This window comes from Lepisma saccharinum, chromosome 14, assembly GCF_977018435.1.
Source record: "Lepisma saccharinum chromosome 14, izLepSacc3.1, whole genome shotgun sequence".
Taxonomy (NCBI): domain Eukaryota; kingdom Metazoa; phylum Arthropoda; class Insecta; order Zygentoma; family Lepismatidae; genus Lepisma; species Lepisma saccharinum.
Genome location: NC_139242.1, coordinates 64293796 through 64320705, shown reverse-complemented (window position 1 = coordinate 64320705; position 26910 = coordinate 64293796). Strand labels below are relative to the sequence as shown.

The following is a 26910-nucleotide window of genomic DNA, read 5'->3' as shown; positions in this document are numbered from 1 at the left end:
CCTGTGTCGACGTTTCCCTCTTTCATGCAAGGAGTCCCAACATTTTTCGAAGGGATTCAAATCTGGAGACTTTTCTAACCAGACAAGAGAGGTTCACGGATCAACCACAGATGTTTGTAGCCCTGTGCACACGGCTGTTCTATTGCTGGAAGTGGTCGGGGCATCCAGAACGTGTGCCTTCTTGAGATTCTAAATGAAGAGTAACACTTGGTCATTCATAATCTGGCTATAGGCATCCTGGTTCAAGATTACAATCACCTTAACCAAAGTACATCTTTCGGTGTTGGCAAAACATCACAGATCCTACTTCCTTGTCCGCTAGTGCAAACATGAACCATTACAACCTCTCTTGGAGGCCCAATTTCCTTCTGTAGCTATACGTTGTGCGTAGTTAGGGTAGGTTCCTATAAGTGTAAGCACTTAGTGTTTAAAGTCATATTACGGTAACGTAAACAAACAGACACACAAAACAACTGCACCTACTTCTTAAGTACAGGGTGTCCCACGAACGGCGCAACTGGGTATTAAGAATGGCGTTATTTTGTAACAGAAACCTGTACATACATAAGTCATACACCAAATATTAGCCCTGTCCAAGTAGATATTTTTAAACATATAAACAACAAACGGGGTACAGTGTTGTTCATTCAGTGTTGCCAAATGTAAGTGAAAGTGTAAATTTATTTTTCCACAAAGCATGGAAAATTGCATGTCAAACATTCGTACGGAAATTTGGACGTCAATTTCCACCTTCGGTAGGTGGACTATTTCGCCATCTATAGTTCAGAGAAGAAAACCGATCGTTTTCGCGTATAGCCAATCCTGAAATGCCTCGTAAAGGCGTACCGGTCCAAATGGGTGTTTTAAAAAAAATATGAGGTACAGTGGCAACACTGTTGATGTTTGAAGGCAACAAAAGGTGTGTTTAGTGATGGTCTATGACATGGAAATACTGGAAACAGGAAAAAAAAGAAAATGAAAATTATGGTGAAAAAAGTGTTACTTACCTACTCCTGGCAACCTTGCAATGCGCGTAACAGGCAGTGTAGCTTTACAAAAGATGTTGAAAATGACAACCATTTTCCCTGAGGCATTCATCAACACGTTTTATCATGTTGGAAGCAACTTTATACAAGGTTGATTGGTTTATATTGTTAATGGCTGTGCAAATGTTTATTTTTAGATCATCAAGTGTTCTTGGGTTATTAATGTAAACTGTTTGTTTCAAATAACCCCACAGAAAAAAAATCTGGAGACGTCAGATCCGGGGAGCGACTGGGCCATAAGTTTTTGCTTATAATGTGATCGCCAAAAAACTCTGCCAACATGTCTAAAGTTTCATTAGACGTGTGACATGTTGCGGAGTCTTGTTGAAACCAAGAATCACGTTCATCACGTTCCAACAGAGAAATAAACTGTGTGATAAGGTCACGATAAACTATTCCGTCAACTGTTGTGTTGAAAAAAAATGGACCGATTATTTTTCTCCGCGAAATCGCGCACCACACACCGATCTTTTGTGGATGAAGTGATTGTTCATGTAACAAATGGGGATTGTTACTTGACCAGTGTCGAGAATTTTGACTGTTGACATATCCATTTAAGTGGAACCATGCTTCATCCGTGAAAAAAACCTTATCCAAAATATTGACACCATTGTCTCTAATAAAATTTCTAAACCACTGGCAGTATCTTACACGTGCACCTTTGTCTGCTTCCTTCAGTTCTTGCACAGCCTGTACCTTACATGCACGTAGGTGCAATTGTTTTAACGCTCGGTGAGTTGTTGTTTTTGATACACCTGACTGTGCAGCAAGTTTACGAACAGATTTCCTGGGAGATTGTGATATTCTCTGCTCCACATCCTGCAGCACACCTTGTGTCAAAACTGGTGGTTGTCTGTGGTAGGGTTTGTCATTAACTGATCCTGTTTCACGAAATCTGGAAACAAGTCGATATATCGTCGAATTTTCTGGAACACTGTTATTCGGATATTTCTCGCGAAACACAGTTTTTACACTAGCGTACGATTTTGAACAAAAATAATGTTCCACAATGAACACCCTCTCTTCCAAAGAGTACTTCATTTCACAGAACAATTCTAATCTTCCCCTATGAACAATGCGAAATGCACGGCTCAAACAGTTCTGAGTACAAAACTAACTGATTCTTTTGTTCTCGTTCGGTGGGCGCTCTTATCGCATTGCATGGTTGCCAGGAGTAGGTAAGTAACACTTTTTTCACCATAATTTTCATTTTCTTTTTTTCCTGTTTCCAGTATTTCCATGTCATAGACCATCACTAAACACACCTTTTGTTGCCTTCAAACATCAACAGTGTTGCCACTGTACCTCATATATTTTTTAAAACATCCATTTGGACCGGTACGCCTTTACGAGGCATTTCAGGATTGGCTATACGCGAAAACGATCGGTTTACTTCTCTGAACTATAGATGGCGAAATAGTCCACCTACCGAAGGTGGAAATTGACGTCCAAATTTCCGTACGAATGTTTGACATGCAATTTTCCATGCTTTGTGGAAAAATAAATTTACACTTTCACTTACATTTGGCAACACTGAATGAACAACACTGTACCCCGTTTGTTGTTTATATGTTTAAAAATATCTACTTGGACAGGGCTAACATTTGGTGTATGACTTATGTATGTACAGGTTTCGGTTACAAAATAACGCCACTCTTAATTCCCAGTTGCGCCGTTCGTGGGACACCCTGTAGTATCTTTACTTTCGTATGGAACTAAAAAAAAATGAATGGAAACAAAATATAGGATATACAATTATCTTTTTAAGTGGATGCAAAATAGTACTCTTACGGGACTAGTCCTTAAAGAGTACGCAACACGTCCTCTAAAAGTACGCACTTGAAAGTGTCGTGGAGATGAAGGGAATAAAACCTCTTAACACATGTCACACTGAAAAACACCTTGTCCTTCATGTGAAGAGTAAGCTTAATGCCATCATTACTCGCAACCTCCACATTGAATCAGGGAGTCGTAACGTACCCAATTTGCGTTACACGGTACGTTCCATTTTGTAGGAGGAAGAGTATGGTTCAACTGCTGGTACCCATGTAACGTAACGAAATGCAATATCTTATAGAGTGACGTTACAAGGAACGTAACAAAATGTATTATGGTAGATATTAACGTTATAAAGGAACGGAACGAAATGAGCACATTGGAACATAACGTAATATGCAATATGGTATATACTACCGTTACAAGGATACAAGGAACGTAGTAACGAAATGCATTGTGGTATATACTAGCGTTACAAAAAAACGTAACGAAATGCAACATGGTAGTAAATAACGGTACATAGGAACGTAATGAATGCAATCCTCCGTAACGGAACGAAGTGAAAGGCAATATGGTTAATTAACGTTACATAGGAATGTAACAAAATGTAAACCACTGTAGCGGAACGGAACAAAATGCAGTTGGGTACATACCATCTGCATAAGGAACGTAAATAAATTCAGTATGGTAGATGTTAACGTTACAAGGAAAGAACAATTCACAAATGTTAGGTAGTAACGTTATAGGCGCGTGACGAATATAATCTATTTAACATCAAGGAAGAAAAAGGAATAGCCCAAGTCTCTTACTTTTCAGTATATCGTATGGGATTAATGTGTAATAGCCGTTAAAAATATGGTTGTTTGTAAAAAAATGAATTTCAACCAGGGTTGATAAAGGGTCAGGAATTTTAAATCAATTCAATTCCGGTTCAGCAGGGAATATTAGCAAGCATAAATGGATGTGGACCGTAAAGAGCCTTTTTATGTTTAAAATATTTCAATTCGTTCCAGGAACCTTTTCTCCGGATCAATTGAAATACTGCACAGGAACCTTCTTTCCGGATCAATTTAAAGACTGTCTAAGTTCCATATTGAAATGAAAGAATACGCAACTTGGACCGAATTAAAACTGTGCGATAAAGAAGGTTCCGGTCTTGTTGCGGGACCCAATAGAAGAACCCATTAGAATTTATGGGTTCGTGCAGTGGCGTGCCCAGGATTTTTGAAAGGGAGGGGTTATGTACACTTTTCCTGGTAGTCTGCTCTCATTTTACCATCTTTTCCTACCTTTGATGTTATTTTTTTTAGGAATGCTGGGCTAAAGGGGGGGGTTATAACCCCCACCAACCCCCCCTTGGGCACGCCACTGGGTTCGTGGACGTTTAACAATCCTGATTTGAAAATTACATTTTTGGCTCGAAATTGAATACAGCTTCCAACTAGTGTAGAAATGAGTAGTCATAGACGTGCGCACGGGGTGCAAAGGGGGGGGGGCACATGCCCCACCCCCTAATCATTGACGTCTGCCGATATTTTCGACGCAGGGACAAGCAAGGTATTTTTCCATGGGGCATATTAACCAGATAATAGTGTTGCCCCCTCAAGAAACACCACTTGAATTCGAAATTATCGCATTCCTGCATTCCCATTATAATAATTAATGTACATTACTATGACTGGGATCAAATTATACGCGTGAAATATATACTTTTAGCTGACATTCGTTTTCTAAAGGGGAGATGTGGCCATCCTCGCCCCCTTTCAGATTTCCATGCTCCTATATTATTATACTTTAATCCAGAAATTTAGGGTTGAGGAATCTTATCGCCGGTTATTAAACGATATTATGCTCTTGAAGAAAATTAAGTATTTTCAAGCAGATGAAAGTTCACAAAGCAACAACGGCGGAAGAAGGTGCAGTGGCGCAACCACAGGGTGCAGGGGAGATTAGCTCTCAAACTTGTATGGAAATCAATTCTAGGGGGTTAGGGGGCAAACATTGAACTATAGAAAGAAAGGTTGCAGAATCTAAGAGTAGCAAGACAAAAGGATACTGAAGATGGATTTAGTTTTCACGTCTGTCGTGCACTATTTCTTCCAGACGGTCAAGAGCACCTGCAAGGAGGCACAGAGGAGCAATTGGCCCCCTCTTGATTTCTATCTTTATACACATATAAATAAAGTTATATAAACTTGGACAGTTGCTGCTGCTTACGGTGTACGTTTTGCCCGTGCAAGGTAATATATAGATGTATTATTAATTTTTGAAACCCCACCGTTCATTTATAAACACACTGTATATGAGTCATTGTGAATTCGAGTCAATTAAAACATTTTGCGTTGTTGGGAGATTATCTATTAGGATAAAATTTGGACATAATGAATCTAAGTAGAGAAAATGCAACTTGTATATCAAAATTGCCATGTCCAACTGATCTCCGAAAGTAGTGTTTAGCACGTCACATTTCAAGTATATTGTAATAATCTTCAATTAGGCCAAACGTTAACGAACAAAACAACATTTATTTAACTTATAACTTCATGTTATATAAACTACATGAAATACATTTAACAAAGACAAAAGACAAAATACAATCTCTCTCCAATTCGACTTGTTCACAGTATCTCTTCTAAAATTTTTATCTTTTTCTTAACTTCCATCATATATGATTGATTGATTTGAGTCCACTTTATGCACAGTTAGGCTAATCAGGACTGGACCTACAGTTTAAAGTGAAATCCCAATCACTTGTGCCTCCACCGGATATCGAACCCGGGACCCCTTCATTACAAGGCGATGACGCTACCTTGCGCCATCGGGGAGGCCATTTCAAGTATAGTCCATGATTGTATCTAGTAGTATATGAACGAGATGTGTCCCTCCATTCAAACAATACGTGGCTTGTCCCTATAAGTGTGTCACTTATAAATTAAGTTTCCGAAAGCAGGTATTATGCATGGACAGAACAAAATATACTCGTGAGAAATTACAAAAATTATAAGTAAGTTCGTGGCGGGAGTTATTGACGGTTTTCCCCACAACCTATCCGCTTTAGGTTCCGGGTTCGAGTCCTGGTCTGTAAATATCTTTTTTAGGTGTCTCTTCATTAATTTAATCTAATTATCATCCATCTTCATAGTTTCGATTAATTATAAAAGTCACATAAAAGCGAAGCAAAATAAGAACAAATAAAAATAATTGCAAAATGATTACAATGTCAGAAGTACGTTTGAAAAATAAAATGCGGACAGAAGATTCATTTTCAAACAGGTATTTGGGTAGAATTGTGTAGACAGACAGCATGCTCCCGAAAGTTGCCAATCCACGTGTGGCATGACCTTCGATACTGGGGTTGTGCTTTTTCAGGAAAGTTTGCTCGACGCTCCTCAAGCGTCTTATCAAGAATGCCTCGGTGTTTGCAGCATTACCAACTTATTTTCCGTCGGGAAAATCTTTTTTCTCCTATTTGATCTGCGGTTGACTCTACAATACAGCATATTAATCAAGATACAACAACTGAATTACGGCGAAGTAGGTTAGAAACCCTGCGTGCTCAAGAGCAGCTTCGATAAGGCACCTGAATTGTTTCGAGCTGAACCAGGAAATGGGCGATGTTTATTCCCCAAGGCCATTCTGTAAAACTAATGCCACAAGAAGTTTTCTGTGTGGATTTGTGAGCATGAAATTGTAGGTTAATGATAGTACTACAAGACGTCAAGTGGATTTATTTTTCTGTTTCGTTATTTTATATAGCTTTCCTACCTATATAGTTTGAATAACTAATTAATCATTTCATAAGCAGACAAACACGAAGAAGCCGATCCCGTGGCAAATTGGTTAGCGTAATAAACTGCGAAGTCTAATGTCGGATTAGATTGATTGATTTAGTTTATTTTACTTCGCGTTTTGTGCCTCTAGGCTAATTTGCGAAGATGGGGATGAGTGATGAAATGATGAAATTGATGAATGGACATTCACAAACAACCAAGCCCGACCGGGATTCGAACCCGGGAGATGTCGGATTAGAGCCTGGACTAGAAAATATGGATGGGTTGGGTCATTGTCTTTATACCACTTTCATCACCTATCACATCCTTTATCATCGCGATTAACCGAAAGTGGTAGACGCGAAATAAAAATAGAACCTTTGCATGGAAGTCCGAAAGAGAGGCAAGGGGGGGGGGGGGTGCACGACCCACCTGGAAAATGAAAGTCAACCAAAAATTATATATATATCTCACACAATTCCATTTCAGCTGCAATAATATATGTTAATTATTGCATGAACATAACTAGCTAACTAACTAACTCTCTAGCCTTCTTAAACCCGAAGGTTCATGGCTGCAGAACACAGGCCTTCCATCTGTCCCTATCCTGAGCAAGATCTATATACTCTTTTCCATCCCTACCGATTTCCTTTAGGTCTATCTCAACGTTGTCCCTCCATCTTCGTCTTAACCTTCCTAAAGGTCTCTTACCATCAGGTTTCCCAACAAGAATCCTATAAACTCCTCTTTCCTCTCCCATTCGTGCCACATGGCCTACCCACCTAAGTCTTCTTGATTTAATTATTCTAATTATCTCCTCATCCCTTTTAGGTCCAAATATTTTCCTAAGGATCTTATTTTCAAATAAGATGAATATGATAACTTCAAATTAAAGCAATGTTTTTTGAGGAGACAACACTGTTATGCACCTTGTTTGCCTCCCTCCCCCCGGAAAAACTACCTTGCTTGCGCCTCTTTGGAAAAAATCCTGCAGACGTTCATGAACCTTTAGTATCGACTTCGGAGTATAAAGCATTGATTCTTCAATGTATAGAGCGGCAATATACCGCGACAGCCTCTTACAGAGTATTTGCCAGGAAATATCAACACGAGAACAGGGATAGGAATTCCTCTTATTTTAGATTTTCTCAAACTAATTTCAAGTATCTGGTGAAAATTCTTTCTATTTAGTATGCAAATAAAGGTTTTAAATTTGAATGGGCGTATTAATTTTCTGGGTTTTTCCTAGAGACGATATGAAGCACTGCGGATACGAAGGGCGAACTCAACAAAGTGCATTGTGAGGGAAATGCGTTTCAAGTTGTCAGGCACAATTCGAGCTCCACAAAAACTTGGTAACTGTAGATCGGAATGTTTCATGCGTGATTTTCAAAGATTTTATGGAGTTTGCACTGTGCCTGGCAACTTGAAACGCATTTCCATCACAATGCACTTTGTTGAGTTCGCCCTTCGTATCCGCAATGCCTCATATTTTCAATTACTTTGAAGCATTTTGGACCATTTTTTATTTTTATAAGCAACTGCATTAATTGATAGAATGATCTTAAACATGAAACTAATTGTTTTTTCCAATGATTGACTGTTTTCTTTGCCTTTCATTACGCTAGGTCACTCAGCCGCTATCTTTGTTGTGAGCCTAGATTAAGTGTGATTGGAGCTTATCCTATATGCTCTCTTCATACAACATGGCTGTCGGCTACATGTTTGACATCTTAACACAACTTCTTTGAAACATCGCTCATGAAATGTATTTCACCTATCGTCCTACGGGAATCAGAGGAACGTAACTACAAAAATTCTGTCTTCAGTTTCGTTAAAAAAAAAATCCTCTGAAGAGTATTTGGAGAAAATCGACATTTTCCACTTCTAATTCTTATCTGTAAGGCGGAGTCACGTTTAAGAGTCATATTCCTAAGAATACATTATTTCCTCTCCTATTAATTTGATAAATTAGAGTTAAGTCGCTCTGGTTCTCACACACGCTATCAGCCCCTATTTTCCAAAATTTGGCACGTTAGGTATTACGCCAGATGTGTCATTGGGTATGATGCATTTTTGTTATATGCCTGTGGAGATTCGAACAGTGTTCTCGGCTTGCGAGCCAGGTTATATCGGCGTCAGCGTCCAACGTTTGGAGCGCATACATTGCTCTAAGCAGGATGCTCTCTACCTTATGATGGGACACTTTTTTACCCATGAAAGTTATTGTCCGTGGCCTGCAAGCAAAGTTCTTGCAACAAACTGCCTCGAGAGAATTATGCGTAGGCTATGTGTGACTTTTCTGTTTCTCAGACCACGTGTGACTACCTACAAATTATGTGAAACAATAACATAAACAACTTCCCATGTGAGTATGAGAAAACACTTGCATTCTAGCCGGGTTCGATTCCTGTGATTCGAATTCCACTTTAAACTGTAGGCCCACTCCCAATTAGCCTATCTGTGCATACAAGTGAACTTAAAACAAGACAAACTTTCATTCTAACCTCAGTCACTTATGGGAGCTGCTTAGAAGTAGTAGTGTTGACTGCCATGACTAAAATTTCTGGATCCAAGTTCACTTCCTCTCAACGATTTTATTTGTTGTTTTAAGTCCCCTTTATGCACAGTAAGGCTAATCGGGACTGGACCTACAATTTAAAGTGGGATCCGAACCACTTGTGCCTCCACCGGGTATCGAACCCGGGACCCCTCTCTCGACGATTTGACTGAGTCTGCACTCCTGCGCTACACTCCGCTGTCTATGCAATGTAGTTTTAAAAGTTGTTAACTGAGGTATCCTAGTCACTAATTCCACCGCTGCCACCGGTTAGTCAAGGTATGACTCATCATCAGCCAGGCTCGGGCGAAATGCAACTCATTAAACCGTCGCGGACGAACTGTGGCATTTTTCTAGGAATTTCGCTTTCGGACCAAACGCTACTGAACGTACAGCAGTCCCAGTGCCTGCTCCAAGTTGCACAGCTGCTTTCGGAGCCCTTGGTTTTGGAAGGGGATGGGGGTGAGGAAAGGGTCTTTATTTTTCATACTGAAGCTCGTTCATTTCGTTCTCCTATTTCTCTTGGTTGAATTTTCTGAGATACGGAATCTACCTCATTTTCCTTTTCATTTTGTTTTATTGCGTCACCCACGGTACTCTTACATGTACTTAACATTTTTAATTTCCCTGTACCTGCACCCTTTGGTTAGGTAAAAATAAATAGCTGCAGTTCGTCAAATGTTGTATTTTTGTTTTTGTTACCCATTTTTCTCGTACTTCAGTCAGGGGCAATGGAGCTACTGGTAACAGACGTAGTTAGGAAATAGCATGAATTGTTTCTTCCCCGCACTGTAGTTGACCGATAAAAGAACTATGTAAAGTCTCGTTTCTATTACCACAAATTTTACCGCGCAACATGACACGCGGCATGCGACGCTGCATGTGCCAAGCATTTGTTGAAATGGAAACTGTCTGCAACATGCCGCGGCGCAAGTGCCGGGGACAAAATTGCCCCAAACGATTAAGACGCACAACGTGCGCGGCGGACAATGGAAACAGCCTGCAGCAAGTTCCTGGGGCATACGAACTAGAGTAGGAACAGACGACGCGACTACAATCTGTGGTCCAACAAAATTTAATAACAATGCAAAATCACTTGCAGTCATTCTTACAAAGTTTTCGTATCCACTTTGAAGACGTAAGTCTCTCATCAACGAGTTAATTTTTTGCTAGAAAACTTCTAATCCACCATCTAGGTTGTTTTCGCCTCTTTTTTTAGAAATTCATGATACGCGCCTGCCATAACCACAAAACCCGCCATAGCTTTATTGTTCATCTTTACCCAAGTTAAATCACCACCAAATTATTACAATACAAGAGAAGGAACACTGACTACTCTAAAGCACTGCACAACGCTACACTGCGATCCTGCACTCCAGTGTTGTTGCGGACGTATTTTGAAGAAGTAGTTTTGAATTGGAAGCAGTACGAGTACACTAAATGACGCGCAACATGCGCCGGCACATGTTGCACGTCATGAGTCTGGAACTTGTCTGAATGGAAACGTAGCTTAACAGAAACAGAAGGCTTTCACGATTTGTCTGAATATTAAAGTGATCTCTTCTTTCACACCAAAACATAAATAACTATTCTCAGATTTGAAAACGTAACAGGGGTGTAAGGGGTGACCTTCCACGTATTACACCCAATCGTCAACTTCATTCCACGTAGTACACCCTGGACTGCTCTTTGCAGACTAACGAGGCTCTGGCGACTGACCCTATGGCCAGTATAATTCTGTGTGTTCTGTTTTTTGTCATGTGTGCTGAGTGCCCCTTTAGAGCCTCAGCTTTTAACCTAAGTCAGAATATTTTAATATTTCAGTTATTCGATATTACAGTTACGTTATTTGTTATGGTAAGGGGCTGGACCCCGTATAACGTGGCGGTTGCAAAATAGCCTAAGTGCTGACGCACCCAAAATTAAAAAAGAAAAAAATGTAACAGGGAATATAGCTTTAATAAATGCCTATAAATATTTCACTATCGTTTATATTTATGTACATGTTGTTAATTTCGAAATATTGTGAAGAAATGCAGCAAAATGCTACATATTCGATTACTAATTTGAGCCATTATACATGTTATGTTTTTATTTCATGAACAATGCGACACCACAGGTCCCGAGTTCAGATCCCAGCCTGTGTATTGTTTTCATTATTTTCTTCGTGATGTCCTTTCATCAATTTTGTCATTGCATCACCCATCCTCGTCTTCGCGATTAGCCAAAAGTGGCAGAAAACCAAAGTTAAATATAACAAATCAAATCAAACATTACTTGCAAGACAAGAATGGATAGGTTATTTTGAAGCTTCTGTTATTAAAAGCAAATTGTGTGTAGCTTTCCTAGACAGAAGTTTCAAACACAGAAAGTGATTGATTGGATAAGGGCTGTGGATTCCTACTCGAGCAGAAAATATATATGTTTCAATTTATTACTTGCAACAATAGCAAACTGATTTCCCGCTAAATCAAAGAAAACTTGCATTCACAGTTACAAATTGACGTGTTGAATGACCTTAACTACAGATTTCTCTCACTCCAATTCTGATTAATCGAACAGCACACCACAACGTGGGTCATTAAATATTTCCAACTTACTCTCGAGTTCCTCAACTAAAAATAAATTGACTGCGAGACAAAAACTCCTCTCCGATAACACATTATATGCAGAGTATACGTAAGTTGAAATTCCATCATAATAATTTGAATTCTTCAAGTAGTAGCTACAAATATAATTTTTCATGCATATTTTCTTAGCAGAATATGAAGTTTCTCACTTCAGATGGATAACATATACACAGTATTTCACAAGCGTTTTTAGTTCGAGCTAGTCGTAGGCCTAATATGAATATAAACGTGACTTCATTACTTAGTTTAAAAAAGTGCCAGGCAATCAAAATTCGAGGGTATGCCTGAAATTATTTGTAGTATCTCATGTGTCAAGGGGGCTTTATAAGTAGTAGTAGTAGAAACTTAATTATACTGCATGTTGCAACTGAAACCGTAGCCTCGAAGACCGAAGTCGTTGAGTGGTCCACTCATACACTCGGTACCAAACATTCCAAGTTCGAGTAGACACCTGGGCATGGCTGTTTTTTTTTTGTAAGCATCCCTTCATAGATTTAATATGATCATCATTCATCTTCATCGTCGCGATTATCTACAAGTGGCAGAAAAGCGATATAAAACAAGAATAATACAAAAGTATAACAAACAAAAGAGGATAAAAGGATGAACTGAGTTAATGATAGGAAGTTTTATGAAATTACTGTTTCTTGAAGAATCCTGTCCTTTGTTACGATTGTATTTCTCAGTCACACGTTGCTCAATGTTCACGTCGACTGTCGTCCTTACGTACTTGAAAATTACTTTCATGTCTGCCTATGCTCTTCTTTCAAACGTGGTAGGTGGGCGCTCTGTCTGTTTCTACACCAAAAAAGTTTAATGAACCTCCTGTCCAAGAAGACAAGAATTACTGAAAGTAATTTTCAAAATTGTAAGCGGATGAGGGCCCTTGTAAATGATAAAATATACTGTCCTTTTATTCGCTTAGTTTTGAGAATCACTTCCCATACAATTCTTGCCTTCTTGAGAGTCCAATGGCCCTGTCTAGCCACAAACCAGTTGCACAAACGCGGTTTCGTTTGTTTCGTACAACAATTCCATCTAACGTTTCGTTTCTACGTAGTTTCTACTTGCTAAAAGTGCCTTTCATATCGCCCCAGGGCGTTGTCTACTCGGCTGCTTCGTGACCGAAGGTCACGTGTACAAAGTTTGAGGATTCACATTTTCCGATTTTGCGTGGTGCTGCTGCTGCTACGAGCGAACACAAGTGAAAAAACCTTGGACGAAAAGTCCGCGCACAGCTCTTCTACTCTTCAGCTCGGCCCATAAGGAAGAACGGTCAACTCTCCCCCTCCCCTCCACGTGGTAGTACAGTGCACAGGAGTTGCGGGTCTGCACAGGTTTCTTTCCTTGTGGTTCAGTTCGTCTTATCAAGGTCGTGCAGCAAATAATTATTTTTCGTCTTCCGATAGGAAAAAGCTTGCCTCTCGCTTACGTGGATGAACGCGTAGCACAGATGATTCCTTGGTTGGTCCTTTATGTTTCGTCCTTCAGCAATTTAATCTAAGCATGAATCATTCTCATCGCCAAACATACTGTATTTTTTAATTGATGTAACACATGTAAACTGAAAGAGAGAGACAGAGAGAGAGAGAGAGAGAGAGAAAGATATACATAAACGTTTTCTTACAACAAACGTTTGTTTTCTATCGTATAAAGTGAACGCACATGTTAAAATTCATCTTGCATACATAATCAAATTAGAACAAATCCACGTAAAGTGATTTAGTATGCAGAAAATAAATATATTTGTGATAAATACATAGTTAATCAGTAAATTCCAATAACCAGAACTTCTGTCACGCTGAATCTTGTTTACGGATGTTTTCAAACGTTTTGTTTTACAATTTCATTTTTTCACTGACATCCAAAACGAAAATACGTATTATAATTTAATGACTTTCAAAATGTCAAATGCTGTAATGTTAGTATGCTGCCGATCATAATTGTGAGGCTTCTTCGAAAACGCCTTCGATAACGGTATTTACTATTCGTAACGGATATGTGTATCACTTTTTTGAAACAGACTTTTGTGAAGGGAAAGAACTGTAACGTTACAAAAGTAACGAGCACAATTATACGAGAGACCTATGTTATTCTCTCCGGAACACGGCATCGGACACGTTATTGCACATCGGAACGTCTGTATGATACCAGCTATAAATAACGTTGTTGCTTTGAAGCAAAGAGTGTAACGTTTTTACAGTCGTGACCTCAATTAAGTTACTGGTTAATTGTAACGTTACTATCACTTTCCACACACACTAAAGTTACTAGTCAATCGTGACGAACTTGTTTCTTACCCTGTAACGTTACTGGTTGCCGGCAATGGATGGAACGTTAAAGCGTCACCTAACGACCTACTGATTTACAGATCAGTTATGGTTCGGTACCGTTATGCACACCTGTAACGTAATGTTCATATACCTGAGGTAACGTTTCTGTTCACGAAAAAAGTTATTCAGTTTCTGGTTGTAACGTAACGGAAACCGTAATTGAAAATACCGTTCCATTTCGTTACGTTACGACTCCCTGCATTGAATCCACATTTTTTCCCTGCAGATTTCGTGGCATCCTGGGCAGTTGACAAATTGAAGACTAAAATTGGTAAACGTTGTAAGTGCCACCAGAATTCAAACACCGTTTTCCACGTTAAACTGTGAAATGTGCCATGCTTGATAATGTGGTAAACGTGAAAAGTGGCTGGTAGCCCTCTAAGTAGTTCAAAGGGCGTGCAAAAAGGCACTAGTGTAAACGTTCGTAAGGGCTGATGTGCTGAACGATGCGATTTCCCAACACTTTCGCTTTTGGCACTTACAACGTTTACCACTTTTAGTTCTCAATTCTTGAAGGTCTGTAGATGTGGAGGGTACAGCAGCATCAAATTGCAAGCGCTTTTAACGCTTGCCTCCTTGACTTGACTCCGTACTTGGGGTGCACAGTCCAATGTTGTTTAATATGGTGATGATATCATTATGCCTCCATGATTGGAAAGGAATAGGCTAATTAATTTCTTGTAACATGCCAAATATTTTTTCTTTTAAAATGAATTTTTTGTAGGAAAACGAACTTACAGCTTTCATTCTTTTCTGGAGTGTGCACTCATTTACTCCCTGCGATGCGGCAATTTTCCTCTTGCTTTCTCCCAGTTGTAATCGCCTGTAGCAGTCATTCAATACTTCCTCCGTGAACACCAATTTATGGTTTGTTTTCCTTTTGTAGCCTAACATCTTTCCTGTAGATGAAATAATAACTATTGTCACAAAGTTTGTCTTTTACGTATGAATTTATGCACATATGATACTGTACTTTCATTTTATCTGTGATTCAATCTATGTAAATTCTTCTAATTTTACAAAAAAATATTGAGAAATTGTGACCTCAGACATCTTTTAAAAAATATCACAGATTCAAGGAATTTTACTACGTAGATACTGCCCTGTCCCTCAAGAGTACGCATGCGAACTCTCTGGGTACTGTTCAATGCGTACTCTTTGAGGACAACGCCACATTTAATGTTTGGTCACCAGATGGCAGAATCAATCAGACTAGACATGTGCAATCCACACCTATGTATTCTCAAGGCGTGCACCGATATTTACTATACAGGTCATTGTCTTCCCGTTTTAGCGTTATTGGGCAGACGTTATATTCTACAAGCGTAATATTACACTGAAATGGCAGTAAAGTACTTACCAGCTAATTACTCAGCCCCTGCCAGCCACTTGTTACTTTCTTCATGCTCATACACAACCTTCCGTACTGCTGCTTGCTAACGTCTAGAATCTACCATCCCACAATGCTGCCAACTTTGAAAATTGGCACTGCGTACTCTTTCAAGACCGCGTACTCTTGTAGGAACCTACCCTATATGTAAAGCCATAAGGATGCAATGTTTTATCAGTTCCCAGAGTGCCAGTAGTAGTTCACAGACTTCTTCCTGCTCTTAATTTCTTGTCTCTGACGGAAGGGAAAAGAAATTGACACACCCATACGTGGGGATTATAATATTGTGCTATTTTATTTCAGGGAGAGGCCCAGGGAGTCGTAACGTACCCAATTTGCGTTACACGGTACGTTCCATTTTGTAGGAGGAAGAGTATGGTTCAACTGCTGGTACCCATGTAACGTAACGAAATGCAATATCTTATAGAGTGACGTTACAAGGAACGTAACAAAATGTATTATGGTAGATATTAACGTTATAAAGGAACGGAACGAAATGAGCACATTGGAACATAACGTAATATGCAATATGGTATATACTACCGTTACAAGGATACAAGGAACGTAGTAACGAAATGCATTGTGGTATATACTAGCGTTACAAAAAAACGTAACGAAATGCAACATGGTAGTAAATAACGGTACATAGGAACGTAATGAATGCAATCCTCCGTAACGGAACGAAGTGAAAGGCAATATGGTTAATTAACGTTACATAGGAATGTAACAAAATGTAAACCACTGTAGCGGAACGGAACAAAATGCAGTTGGGTACATACCATCTGCATAAGGAACGTAAATAAATTCAGTATGGTAGATGTTAACGTTACAAGGAAAGAACAATTCACAAATGTTAGGTAGTAACGTTATAGGCGCGTGACGAATATAATCTATTTAACATCAAGGAAGAAAAAGGAATAGCCCAAGTCTCTTACTTTTCAGTATATCGTATGGGATTAATGTGTAATAGCCGTTAAAAATATGGTTGTTTGTAAAAAAATGAATTTCAACCAGGGTTGATAAAGGGTCAGGAATTTTAAATCAATTCAATTCCGGTTCAGCAGGGAATATTAGCAAGCATAAATGGATGTGGACCGTAAAGAGCCTTTTTATGTTTAAAATATTTCAATTCGTTCCAGGAACCTTTTCTCCGGATCAATTGAAATACTGCACAGGAACCTTCTTTCCGGATCAATTTAAAGACTGTCTAAGTTCCATATTGAAATGAAAGAATACGCAACTTGGACCGAATTAAAACTGTGCGATAAAGAAGGTTCCGGTCTTGTTGCGGGACCCAATAGAAGAACCCATTAGAATTTATGGGTTCGTGCAGTGGCGTGCCCAGGATTTTTGAAAGGGAGGGGTTATGTACACTTTTCCTGGTAGTCTGCTCTCATTTTACCATCTTTTCCTACCTTTGATGTTATTTTTTTTAGGAATGCTGGGCTAAAGGGGGGGGTTATAACCCCCACCAACCCCCCCTTGGGCACGCCACTGGGTTCGTGGACGTTTAACAATCCTGATTTGAAAATTACATTTTTGGCTCGAAATTGAATACAGCTTCCAACTAGTGTAGAAATGAGTAGTCATAGACGTGCGCACGGGGTGCAAAGGGGGGGGGGCACATGCCCCACCCCCTAATCATTGACGTCTGCCGATATTTTCGACGCAGGGACAAGCAAGGTATTTTTCCATGGGGCATATTAACCAGATAATAGTGTTGCCCCCTCAAGAAACACCACTTGAATTCGAAATTATCGCATTCCTGCATTCCCATTATAATAATTAATGTACATTACTATGACTGGGATCAAATTATACGCGTGAAATATATACTTTTAGCTGACATTCGTTTTCTAAAGGGGAGATGTGGCCATCCTCGCCCCCTTTCAGATTTCCATGCTCCTATATTATTATACTTTAATCCAGAAATTTAGGGTTGAGGAATCTTATCGCCGGTTATTAAACGATATTATGCTCTTGAAGAAAATTAAGTATTTTCAAGCAGATGAAAGTTCACAAAGCAACAACGGCGGAAGAAGGTGCAGTGGCGCAACCACAGGGTGCAGGGGAGATTAGCTCTCAAACTTGTATGGAAATCAATTCTAGGGGGTTAGGGGGCAAACATTGAACTATAGAAAGAAAGGTTGCAGAATCTAAGAGTAGCAAGACAAAAGGATACTGAAGATGGATTTAGTTTTCACGTCTGTCGTGCACTATTTCTTCCAGACGGTCAAGAGCACCTGCAAGGAGGCACAGAGGAGCAATTGGCCCCCTCTTGATTTCTATCTTTATACACATATAAATAAAGTTATATAAACTTGGACAGTTGCTGCTGCTTACGGTGTACGTTTTGCCCGTGCAAGGTAATATATAGATGTATTATTAATTTTTGAAACCCCACCGTTCATTTATAAACACACTGTATATGAGTCATTGTGAATTCGAGTCAATTAAAACATTTTGCGTTGTTGGGAGATTATCTATTAGGATAAAATTTGGACATAATGAATCTAAGTAGAGAAAATGCAACTTGTATATCAAAATTGCCATGTCCAACTGATCTCCGAAAGTAGTGTTTAGCACGTCACATTTCAAGTATATTGTAATAATCTTCAATTAGGCCAAACGTTAACGAACAAAACAACATTTATTTAACTTATAACTTCATGTTATATAAACTACATGAAATACATTTAACAAAGACAAAAGACAAAATACAATCTCTCTCCAATTCGACTTGTTCACAGTATCTCTTCTAAAATTTTTATCTTTTTCTTAACTTCCATCATATATGATTGATTGATTTGAGTCCACTTTATGCACAGTTAGGCTAATCAGGACTGGACCTACAGTTTAAAGTGAAATCCCAATCACTTGTGCCTCCACCGGATATCGAACCCGGGACCCCTTCATTACAAGGCGATGACGCTACCTTGCGCCATCGGGGAGGCCATTTCAAGTATAGTCCATGATTGTATCTAGTAGTATATGAACGAGATGTGTCCCTCCATTCAAACAATACGTGGCTTGTCCCTATAAGTGTGTCACTTATAAATTAAGTTTCCGAAAGCAGGTATTATGCATGGACAGAACAAAATATACTCGTGAGAAATTACAAAAATTATAAGTAAGTTCGTGGCGGGAGTTATTGACGGTTTTCCCCACAACCTATCCGCTTTAGGTTCCGGGTTCGAGTCCTGGTCTGTAAATATCTTTTTTAGGTGTCTCTTCATTAATTTAATCTAATTATCATCCATCTTCATAGTTTCGATTAATTATAAAAGTCACATAAAAGCGAAGCAAAATAAGAACAAATAAAAATAATTGCAAAATGATTACAATGTCAGAAGTACGTTTGAAAAATAAAATGCGGACAGAAGATTCATTTTCAAACAGGTATTTGGGTAGAATTGTGTAGACAGACAGCATGCTCCCGAAAGTTGCCAATCCACGTGTGGCATGACCTTCGATACTGGGGTTGTGCTTTTTCAGGAAAGTTTGCTCGACGCTCCTCAAGCGTCTTATCAAGAATGCCTCGGTGTTTGCAGCATTACCAACTTATTTTCCGTCGGGAAAATCTTTTTTCTCCTATTTGATCTGCGGTTGACTCTACAATACAGCATATTAATCAAGATACAACAACTGAATTACGGCGAAGTAGGTTAGAAACCCTGCGTGCTCAAGAGCAGCTTCGATAAGGCACCTGAATTGTTTCGAGCTGAACCAGGAAATGGGCGATGTTTATTCCCCAAGGCCATTCTGTAAAACTAATGCCACAAGAAGTTTTCTGTGTGGATTTGTGAGCATGAAATTGTAGGTTAATGATAGTACTACAAGACGTCAAGTGGATTTATTTTTCTGTTTCGTTATTTTATATAGCTTTCCTACCTATATAGTTTGAATAACTAATTAATCATTTCATAAGCAGACAAACACGAAGAAGCCGATCCCGTGGCAAATTGGTTAGCGTAATAAACTGCGAAGTCTAATGTCGGATTAGATTGATTGATTTAGTTTATTTTACTTCGCGTTTTGTGCCTCTAGGCTAATTTGCGAAGATGGGGATGAGTGATGAAATGATGAAATTGATGAATGGACATTCACAAACAACCAAGCCCGACCGGGATTCGAACCCGGGAGATGTCGGATTAGAGCCTGGACTAGAAAATATGGATGGGTTGGGTCATTGTCTTTATACCACTTTCATCACCTATCACATCCTTTATCATCGCGATTAACCGAAAGTGGTAGACGCGAAATAAAAATAGAACCTTTGCATGGAAGTCCGAAAGAGAGGCAAGGGGGGGGGGGGGTGCACGACCCACCTGGAAAATGAAAGTCAACCAAAAATTATATATATATCTCACACAATTCCATTTCAGCTGCAATAATATATGTTAATTATTGCATGAACATAACTAGCTAACTAACTAACTCTCTAGCCTTCTTAAACCCGAAGGTTCATGGCTGCAGAACACAGGCCTTCCATCTGTCCCTATCCTGAGCAAGATCTATATACTCTTTTCCATCCCTACCGATTTCCTTTAGGTCTATCTCAACGTTGTCCCTCCATCTTCGTCTTAACCTTCCTAAAGGTCTCTTACCATCAGGTTTCCCAACAAGAATCCTATAAACTCCTCTTTCCTCTCCCATTCGTGCCACATGGCCTACCCACCTAAGTCTTCTTGATTTAATTATTCTAATTATCTCCTCATCCCTTTTAGGTCCAAATATTTTCCTAAGGATCTTATTTTCAAATAAGATGAATATGATAACTTCAAATTAAAGCAATGTTTTTTGAGGAGACAACACTGTTATGCACCTTGTTTGCCTCCCTCCCCCCGGAAAAACTACCTTGCTTGCGCCTCTTTGGAAAAAATCCTGCAGACGTTCATGAACCTTTAGTATCGACTTCGGAGTATAAAGCATTGATTCTTCAATGTATAGAGCGGCAATATACCGCGACAGCCTCTTACAGAGTATTTGCCAGGAAATATCAACACGAGAACAGGGATAGGAATTCCTCTTATTTTAGATTTTCTCAAACTAATTTCAAGTATCTGGTGAAAATTCTTTCTATTTAGTATGCAAATAAAGGTTTTAAATTTGAATGGGCGTATTAATTTTCTGGGTTTTTCCTAGAGACGATATGAAGCACTGCGGATACGAAGGGCGAACTCAACAAAGTGCATTGTGAGGGAAATGCGTTTCAAGTTGTCAGGCACAATTCGAGCTCCACAAAAACTTGGTAACTGTAGATCGGAATGTTTCATGCGTGATTTTCAAAGATTTTATGGAGTTTGCACTGTGCCTGGCAACTTGAAACGCATTTCCATCACAATGCACTTTGTTGAGTTCGCCCTTCGTATCCGCAATGCCTCATATTTTCAATTACTTTGAAGCATTTTGGACCATTTTTTATTTTTATAAGCAACTGCATTAATTGATAGAATGATCTTAAACATGAAACTAATTGTTTTTTCCAATGATTGACTGTTTTCTTTGCCTTTCATTACGCTAGGTCACTCAGCCGCTATCTTTGTTGTGAGCCTAGATTAAGTGTGATTGGAGCTTATCCTATATGCTCTCTTCATACAACATGGCTGTCGGCTACATGTTTGACATCTTAACACAACTTCTTTGAAACATCGCTCATGAAATGTATTTCACCTATCGTCCTACGGGAATCAGAGGAACGTAACTACAAAAATTCTGTCTTCAGTTTCGTTAAAAAAAAAATCCTCTGAAGAGTATTTGGAGAAAATCGACATTTTCCACTTCTAATTCTTATCTGTAAGGCGGAGTCACGTTTAAGAGTCATATTCCTAAGAATACATTATTTCCTCTCCTATTAATTTGATAAATTAGAGTTAAGTCGCTCTGGTTCTCACACACGCTATCAGCCCCTATTTTCCAAAATTTGGCACGTTAGGTATTACGCCAGATGTGTCATTGGGTATGATGCATTTTTGTTATATGCCTGTGGAGATTCGAACAGTGTTCTCGGCTTGCGAGCCAGGTTATATCGGCGTCAGCGTCCAACGTTTGGAGCGCATACATTGCTCTAAGCAGGATGCTCTCTACCTTATGATGGGACACTTTTTTACCCATGAAAGTTATTGTCCGTGGCCTGCAAGCAAAGTTCTTGCAACAAACTGCCTCGAGAGAATTATGCGTAGGCTATGTGTGACTTTTCTGTTTCTCAGACCACGTGTGACTACCTACAAATTATGTGAAACAATAACATAAACAACTTCCCATGTGAGTATGAGAAAACACTTGCATTCTAGCCGGGTTCGATTCCTGTGATTCGAATTCCACTTTAAACTGTAGGCCCACTCCCAATTAGCCTATCTGTGCATACAAGTGAACTTAAAACAAGACAAACTTTCATTCTAACCTCAGTCACTTATGGGAGCTGCTTAGAAGTAGTAGTGTTGACTGCCATGACTAAAATTTCTGGATCCAAGTTCACTTCCTCTCAACGATTTTATTTGTTGTTTTAAGTCCCCTTTATGCACAGTAAGGCTAATCGGGACTGGACCTACAATTTAAAGTGGGATCCGAACCACTTGTGCCTCCACCGGGTATCGAACCCGGGACCCCTCTCTCGACGATTTGACTGAGTCTGCACTCCTGCGCTACACTCCGCTGTCTATGCAATGTAGTTTTAAAAGTTGTTAACTGAGGTATCCTAGTCACTAATTCCACCGCTGCCACCGGTTAGTCAAGGTATGACTCATCATCAGCCAGGCTCGGGCGAAATGCAACTCATTAAACCGTCGCGGACGAACTGTGGCATTTTTCTAGGAATTTCGCTTTCGGACCAAACGCTACTGAACGTACAGCAGTCCCAGTGCCTGCTCCAAGTTGCACAGCTGCTTTCGGAGCCCTTGGTTTTGGAAGGGGATGGGGGTGAGGAAAGGGTCTTTATTTTTCATACTGAAGCTCGTTCATTTCGTTCTCCTATTTCTCTTGGTTGAATTTTCTGAGATACGGAATCTACCTCATTTTCCTTTTCATTTTGTTTTATTGCGTCACCCACGGTACTCTTACATGTACTTAACATTTTTAATTTCCCTGTACCTGCACCCTTTGGTTAGGTAAAAATAAATAGCTGCAGTTCGTCAAATGTTGTATTTTTGTTTTTGTTACCCATTTTTCTCGTACTTCAGTCAGGGGCAATGGAGCTACTGGTAACAGACGTAGTTAGGAAATAGCATGAATTGTTTCTTCCCCGCACTGTAGTTGACCGATAAAAGAACTATGTAAAGTCTCGTTTCTATTACCACAAATTTTACCGCGCAACATGACACGCGGCATGCGACGCTGCATGTGCCAAGCATTTGTTGAAATGGAAACTGTCTGCAACATGCCGCGGCGCAAGTGCCGGGGACAAAATTGCCCCAAACGATTAAGACGCACAACGTGCGCGGCGGACAATGGAAACAGCCTGCAGCAAGTTCCTGGGGCATACGAACTAGAGTAGGAACAGACGACGCGACTACAATCTGTGGTCCAACAAAATTTAATAACAATGCAAAATCACTTGCAGTCATTCTTACAAAGTTTTCGTATCCACTTTGAAGACGTAAGTCTCTCATCAACGAGTTAATTTTTTGCTAGAAAACTTCTAATCCACCATCTAGGTTGTTTTCGCCTCTTTTTTTAGAAATTCATGATACGCGCCTGCCATAACCACAAAACCCGCCATAGCTTTATTGTTCATCTTTACCCAAGTTAAATCACCACCAAATTATTACAATACAAGAGAAGGAACACTGACTACTCTAAAGCACTGCACAACGCTACACTGCGATCCTGCACTCCAGTGTTGTTGCGGACGTATTTTGAAGAAGTAGTTTTGAATTGGAAGCAGTACGAGTACACTAAATGACGCGCAACATGCGCCGGCACATGTTGCACGTCATGAGTCTGGAACTTGTCTGAATGGAAACGTAGCTTAACAGAAACAGAAGGCTTTCACGATTTGTCTGAATATTAAAGTGATCTCTTCTTTCACACCAAAACATAAATAACTATTCTCAGATTTGAAAACGTAACAGGGGTGTAAGGGGTGACCTTCCACGTATTACACCCAATCGTCAACTTCATTCCACGTAGTACACCCTGGACTGCTCTTTGCAGACTAACGAGGCTCTGGCGACTGACCCTATGGCCAGTATAATTCTGTGTGTTCTGTTTTTTGTCATGTGTGCTGAGTGCCCCTTTAGAGCCTCAGCTTTTAACCTAAGTCAGAATATTTTAATATTTCAGTTATTCGATATTACAGTTACGTTATTTGTTATGGTAAGGGGCTGGACCCCGTATAACGTGGCGGTTGCAAAATAGCCTAAGTGCTGACGCACCCAAAATTAAAAAAGAAAAAAATGTAACAGGGAATATAGCTTTAATAAATGCCTATAAATATTTCACTATCGTTTATATTTATGTACATGTTGTTAATTTCGAAATATTGTGAAGAAATGCAGCAAAATGCTACATATTCGATTACTAATTTGAGCCATTATACATGTTATGTTTTTATTTCATGAACAATGCGACACCACAGGTCCCGAGTTCAGATCCCAGCCTGTGTATTGTTTTCATTATTTTCTTCGTGATGTCCTTTCATCAATTTTGTCATTGCATCACCCATCCTCGTCTTCGCGATTAGCCAAAAGTGGCAGAAAACCAAAGTTAAATATAACAAATCAAATCAAACATTACTTGCAAGACAAGAATGGATAGGTTATTTTGAAGCTTCTGTTATTAAAAGCAAATTGTGTGTAGCTTTCCTAGACAGAAGTTTCAAACACAGAAAGTGATTGATTGGATAAGGGCTGTGGATTCCTACTCGAGCAGAAAATATATATGTTTCAATTTATTACTTGCAACAATAGCAAACTGATTTCCCGCTAAATCAAAGAAAACTTGCATTCACAGTTACAAATTGACGTGTTGAATGACCTTAACTACAGATTTCTCTCACTCCAATTCTGATTAATCGAACAGCACACCACAACGTGGGTCATTAAATATTTCCAACTTACTCTCGAGTTCCTCAACTAAAAATAAATTGACTGCGAGACAAAAACTCCTCTCCGATAACACATTATATGCAGAGTATACGTAAGTTGAAATTCCATCATAATAATTTGAATTCTTCAAGTAGTAGCTACAAATATAATTTTTCATGCATATTTTCTTAGCAGAATATGAAGTTTCTCACTTCAGATGGATAACATATACACAGTATTTCACAAGCGTTTTTAGTTCGAGCTAGTCGTAGGCCTAATATGAATATAAACGTGACTTCATTACTTAGTTTAAAAAAGTGCCAGGCAATCAAAATTCGAGGGTATGCCTGAAATTATTTGTAGTATCTCATGTGTCAAGGGGGCTTTATAAGTAGTAGTAGTAGAAACTTAATTATACTGCATGTTGCAACTGAAACCGTAGCCTCGAAGACCGAAGTCGTTGAGTGGTCCACTCATACACTCGGTACCAAACATTCCAAGTTCGAGTAGACACCTGGGCATGGCTGTTTTTTTTTTGTAAGCATCCCTTCATAGATTTAATATGATCATCATTCATCTTCATCGTCGCGATTATCTACAAGTGGCAGAAAAGCGATATAAAACAAGAATAATACAAAAGTATAACAAACAAAAGAGGATAAAAGGATGAACTGAGTTAATGATAGGAAGTTTTATGAAATTACTGTTTCTTGAAGAATCCTGTCCTTTGTTACGATTGTATTTCTCAGTCACACGTTGCTCAATGTTCACGTCGACTGTCGTCCTTACGTACTTGAAAATTACTTTCATGTCTGCCTATGCTCTTCTTTCAAACGTGGTAGGTGGGCGCTCTGTCTGTTTCTACACCAAAAAAGTTTAATGAACCTCCTGTCCAAGAAGACAAGAATTACTGAAAGTAATTTTCAAAATTGTAAGCGGATGAGGGCCCTTGTAAATGATAAAATATACTGTCCTTTTATTCGCTTAGTTTTGAGAATCACTTCCCATACAATTCTTGCCTTCTTGAGAGTCCAATGGCCCTGTCTAGCCACAAACCAGTTGCACAAACGCGGTTTCGTTTGTTTCGTACAACAATTCCATCTAACGTTTCGTTTCTACGTAGTTTCTACTTGCTAAAAGTGCCTTTCATATCGCCCCAGGGCGTTGTCTACTCGGCTGCTTCGTGACCGAAGGTCACGTGTACAAAGTTTGAGGATTCACATTTTCCGATTTTGCGTGGTGCTGCTGCTGCTACGAGCGAACACAAGTGAAAAAACCTTGGACGAAAAGTCCGCGCACAGCTCTTCTACTCTTCAGCTCGGCCCATAAGGAAGAACGGTCAACTCTCCCCCTCCCCTCCACGTGGTAGTACAGTGCACAGGAGTTGCGGGTCTGCACAGGTTTCTTTCCTTGTGGTTCAGTTCGTCTTATCAAGGTCGTGCAGCAAATAATTATTTTTCGTCTTCCGATAGGAAAAAGCTTGCCTCTCGCTTACGTGGATGAACGCGTAGCACAGATGATTCCTTGGTTGGTCCTTTATGTTTCGTCCTTCAGCAATTTAATCTAAGCATGAATCATTCTCATCGCCAAACATACTGTATTTTTTAATTGATGTAACACATGTAAACTGAAAGAGAGAGACAGAGAGAGAGAGAGAGAGAGAGAAAGATATACATAAACGTTTTCTTACAACAAACGTTTGTTTTCTATCGTATAAAGTGAACGCACATGTTAAAATTCATCTTGCATACATAATCAAATTAGAACAAATCCACGTAAAGTGATTTAGTATGCAGAAAATAAATATATTTGTGATAAATACATAGTTAATCAGTAAATTCCAATAACCAGAACTTCTGTCACGCTGAATCTTGTTTACGGATGTTTTCAAACGTTTTGTTTTACAATTTCATTTTTTCACTGACATCCAAAACGAAAATACGTATTATAATTTAATGACTTTCAAAATGTCAAATGCTGTAATGTTAGTATGCTGCCGATCATAATTGTGAGGCTTCTTCGAAAACGCCTTCGATAACGGTATTTACTATTCGTAACGGATATGTGTATCACTTTTTTGAAACAGACTTTTGTGAAGGGAAAGAACTGTAACGTTACAAAAGTAACGAGCACAATTATACGAGAGACCTATGTTATTCTCTCCGGAACACGGCATCGGACACGTTATTGCACATCGGAACGTCTGTATGATACCAGCTATAAATAACGTTGTTGCTTTGAAGCAAAGAGTGTAACGTTTTTACAGTCGTGACCTCAATTAAGTTACTGGTTAATTGTAACGTTACTATCACTTTCCACACACACTAAAGTTACTAGTCAATCGTGACGAACTTGTTTCTTACCCTGTAACGTTACTGGTTG

General features: G+C 39.3%; 1 protein-coding gene across 1 annotated transcript in view; it reads left to right on the top strand.

Moving 5' to 3' along the window:
- LOC145998962 (uncharacterized) overlaps positions 1-26910 on the top strand; it is a 60360-nt gene that overhangs the window by 12234 nt on the left and 21216 nt on the right. The gene's annotated exons all lie outside the window — the stretch shown is intronic.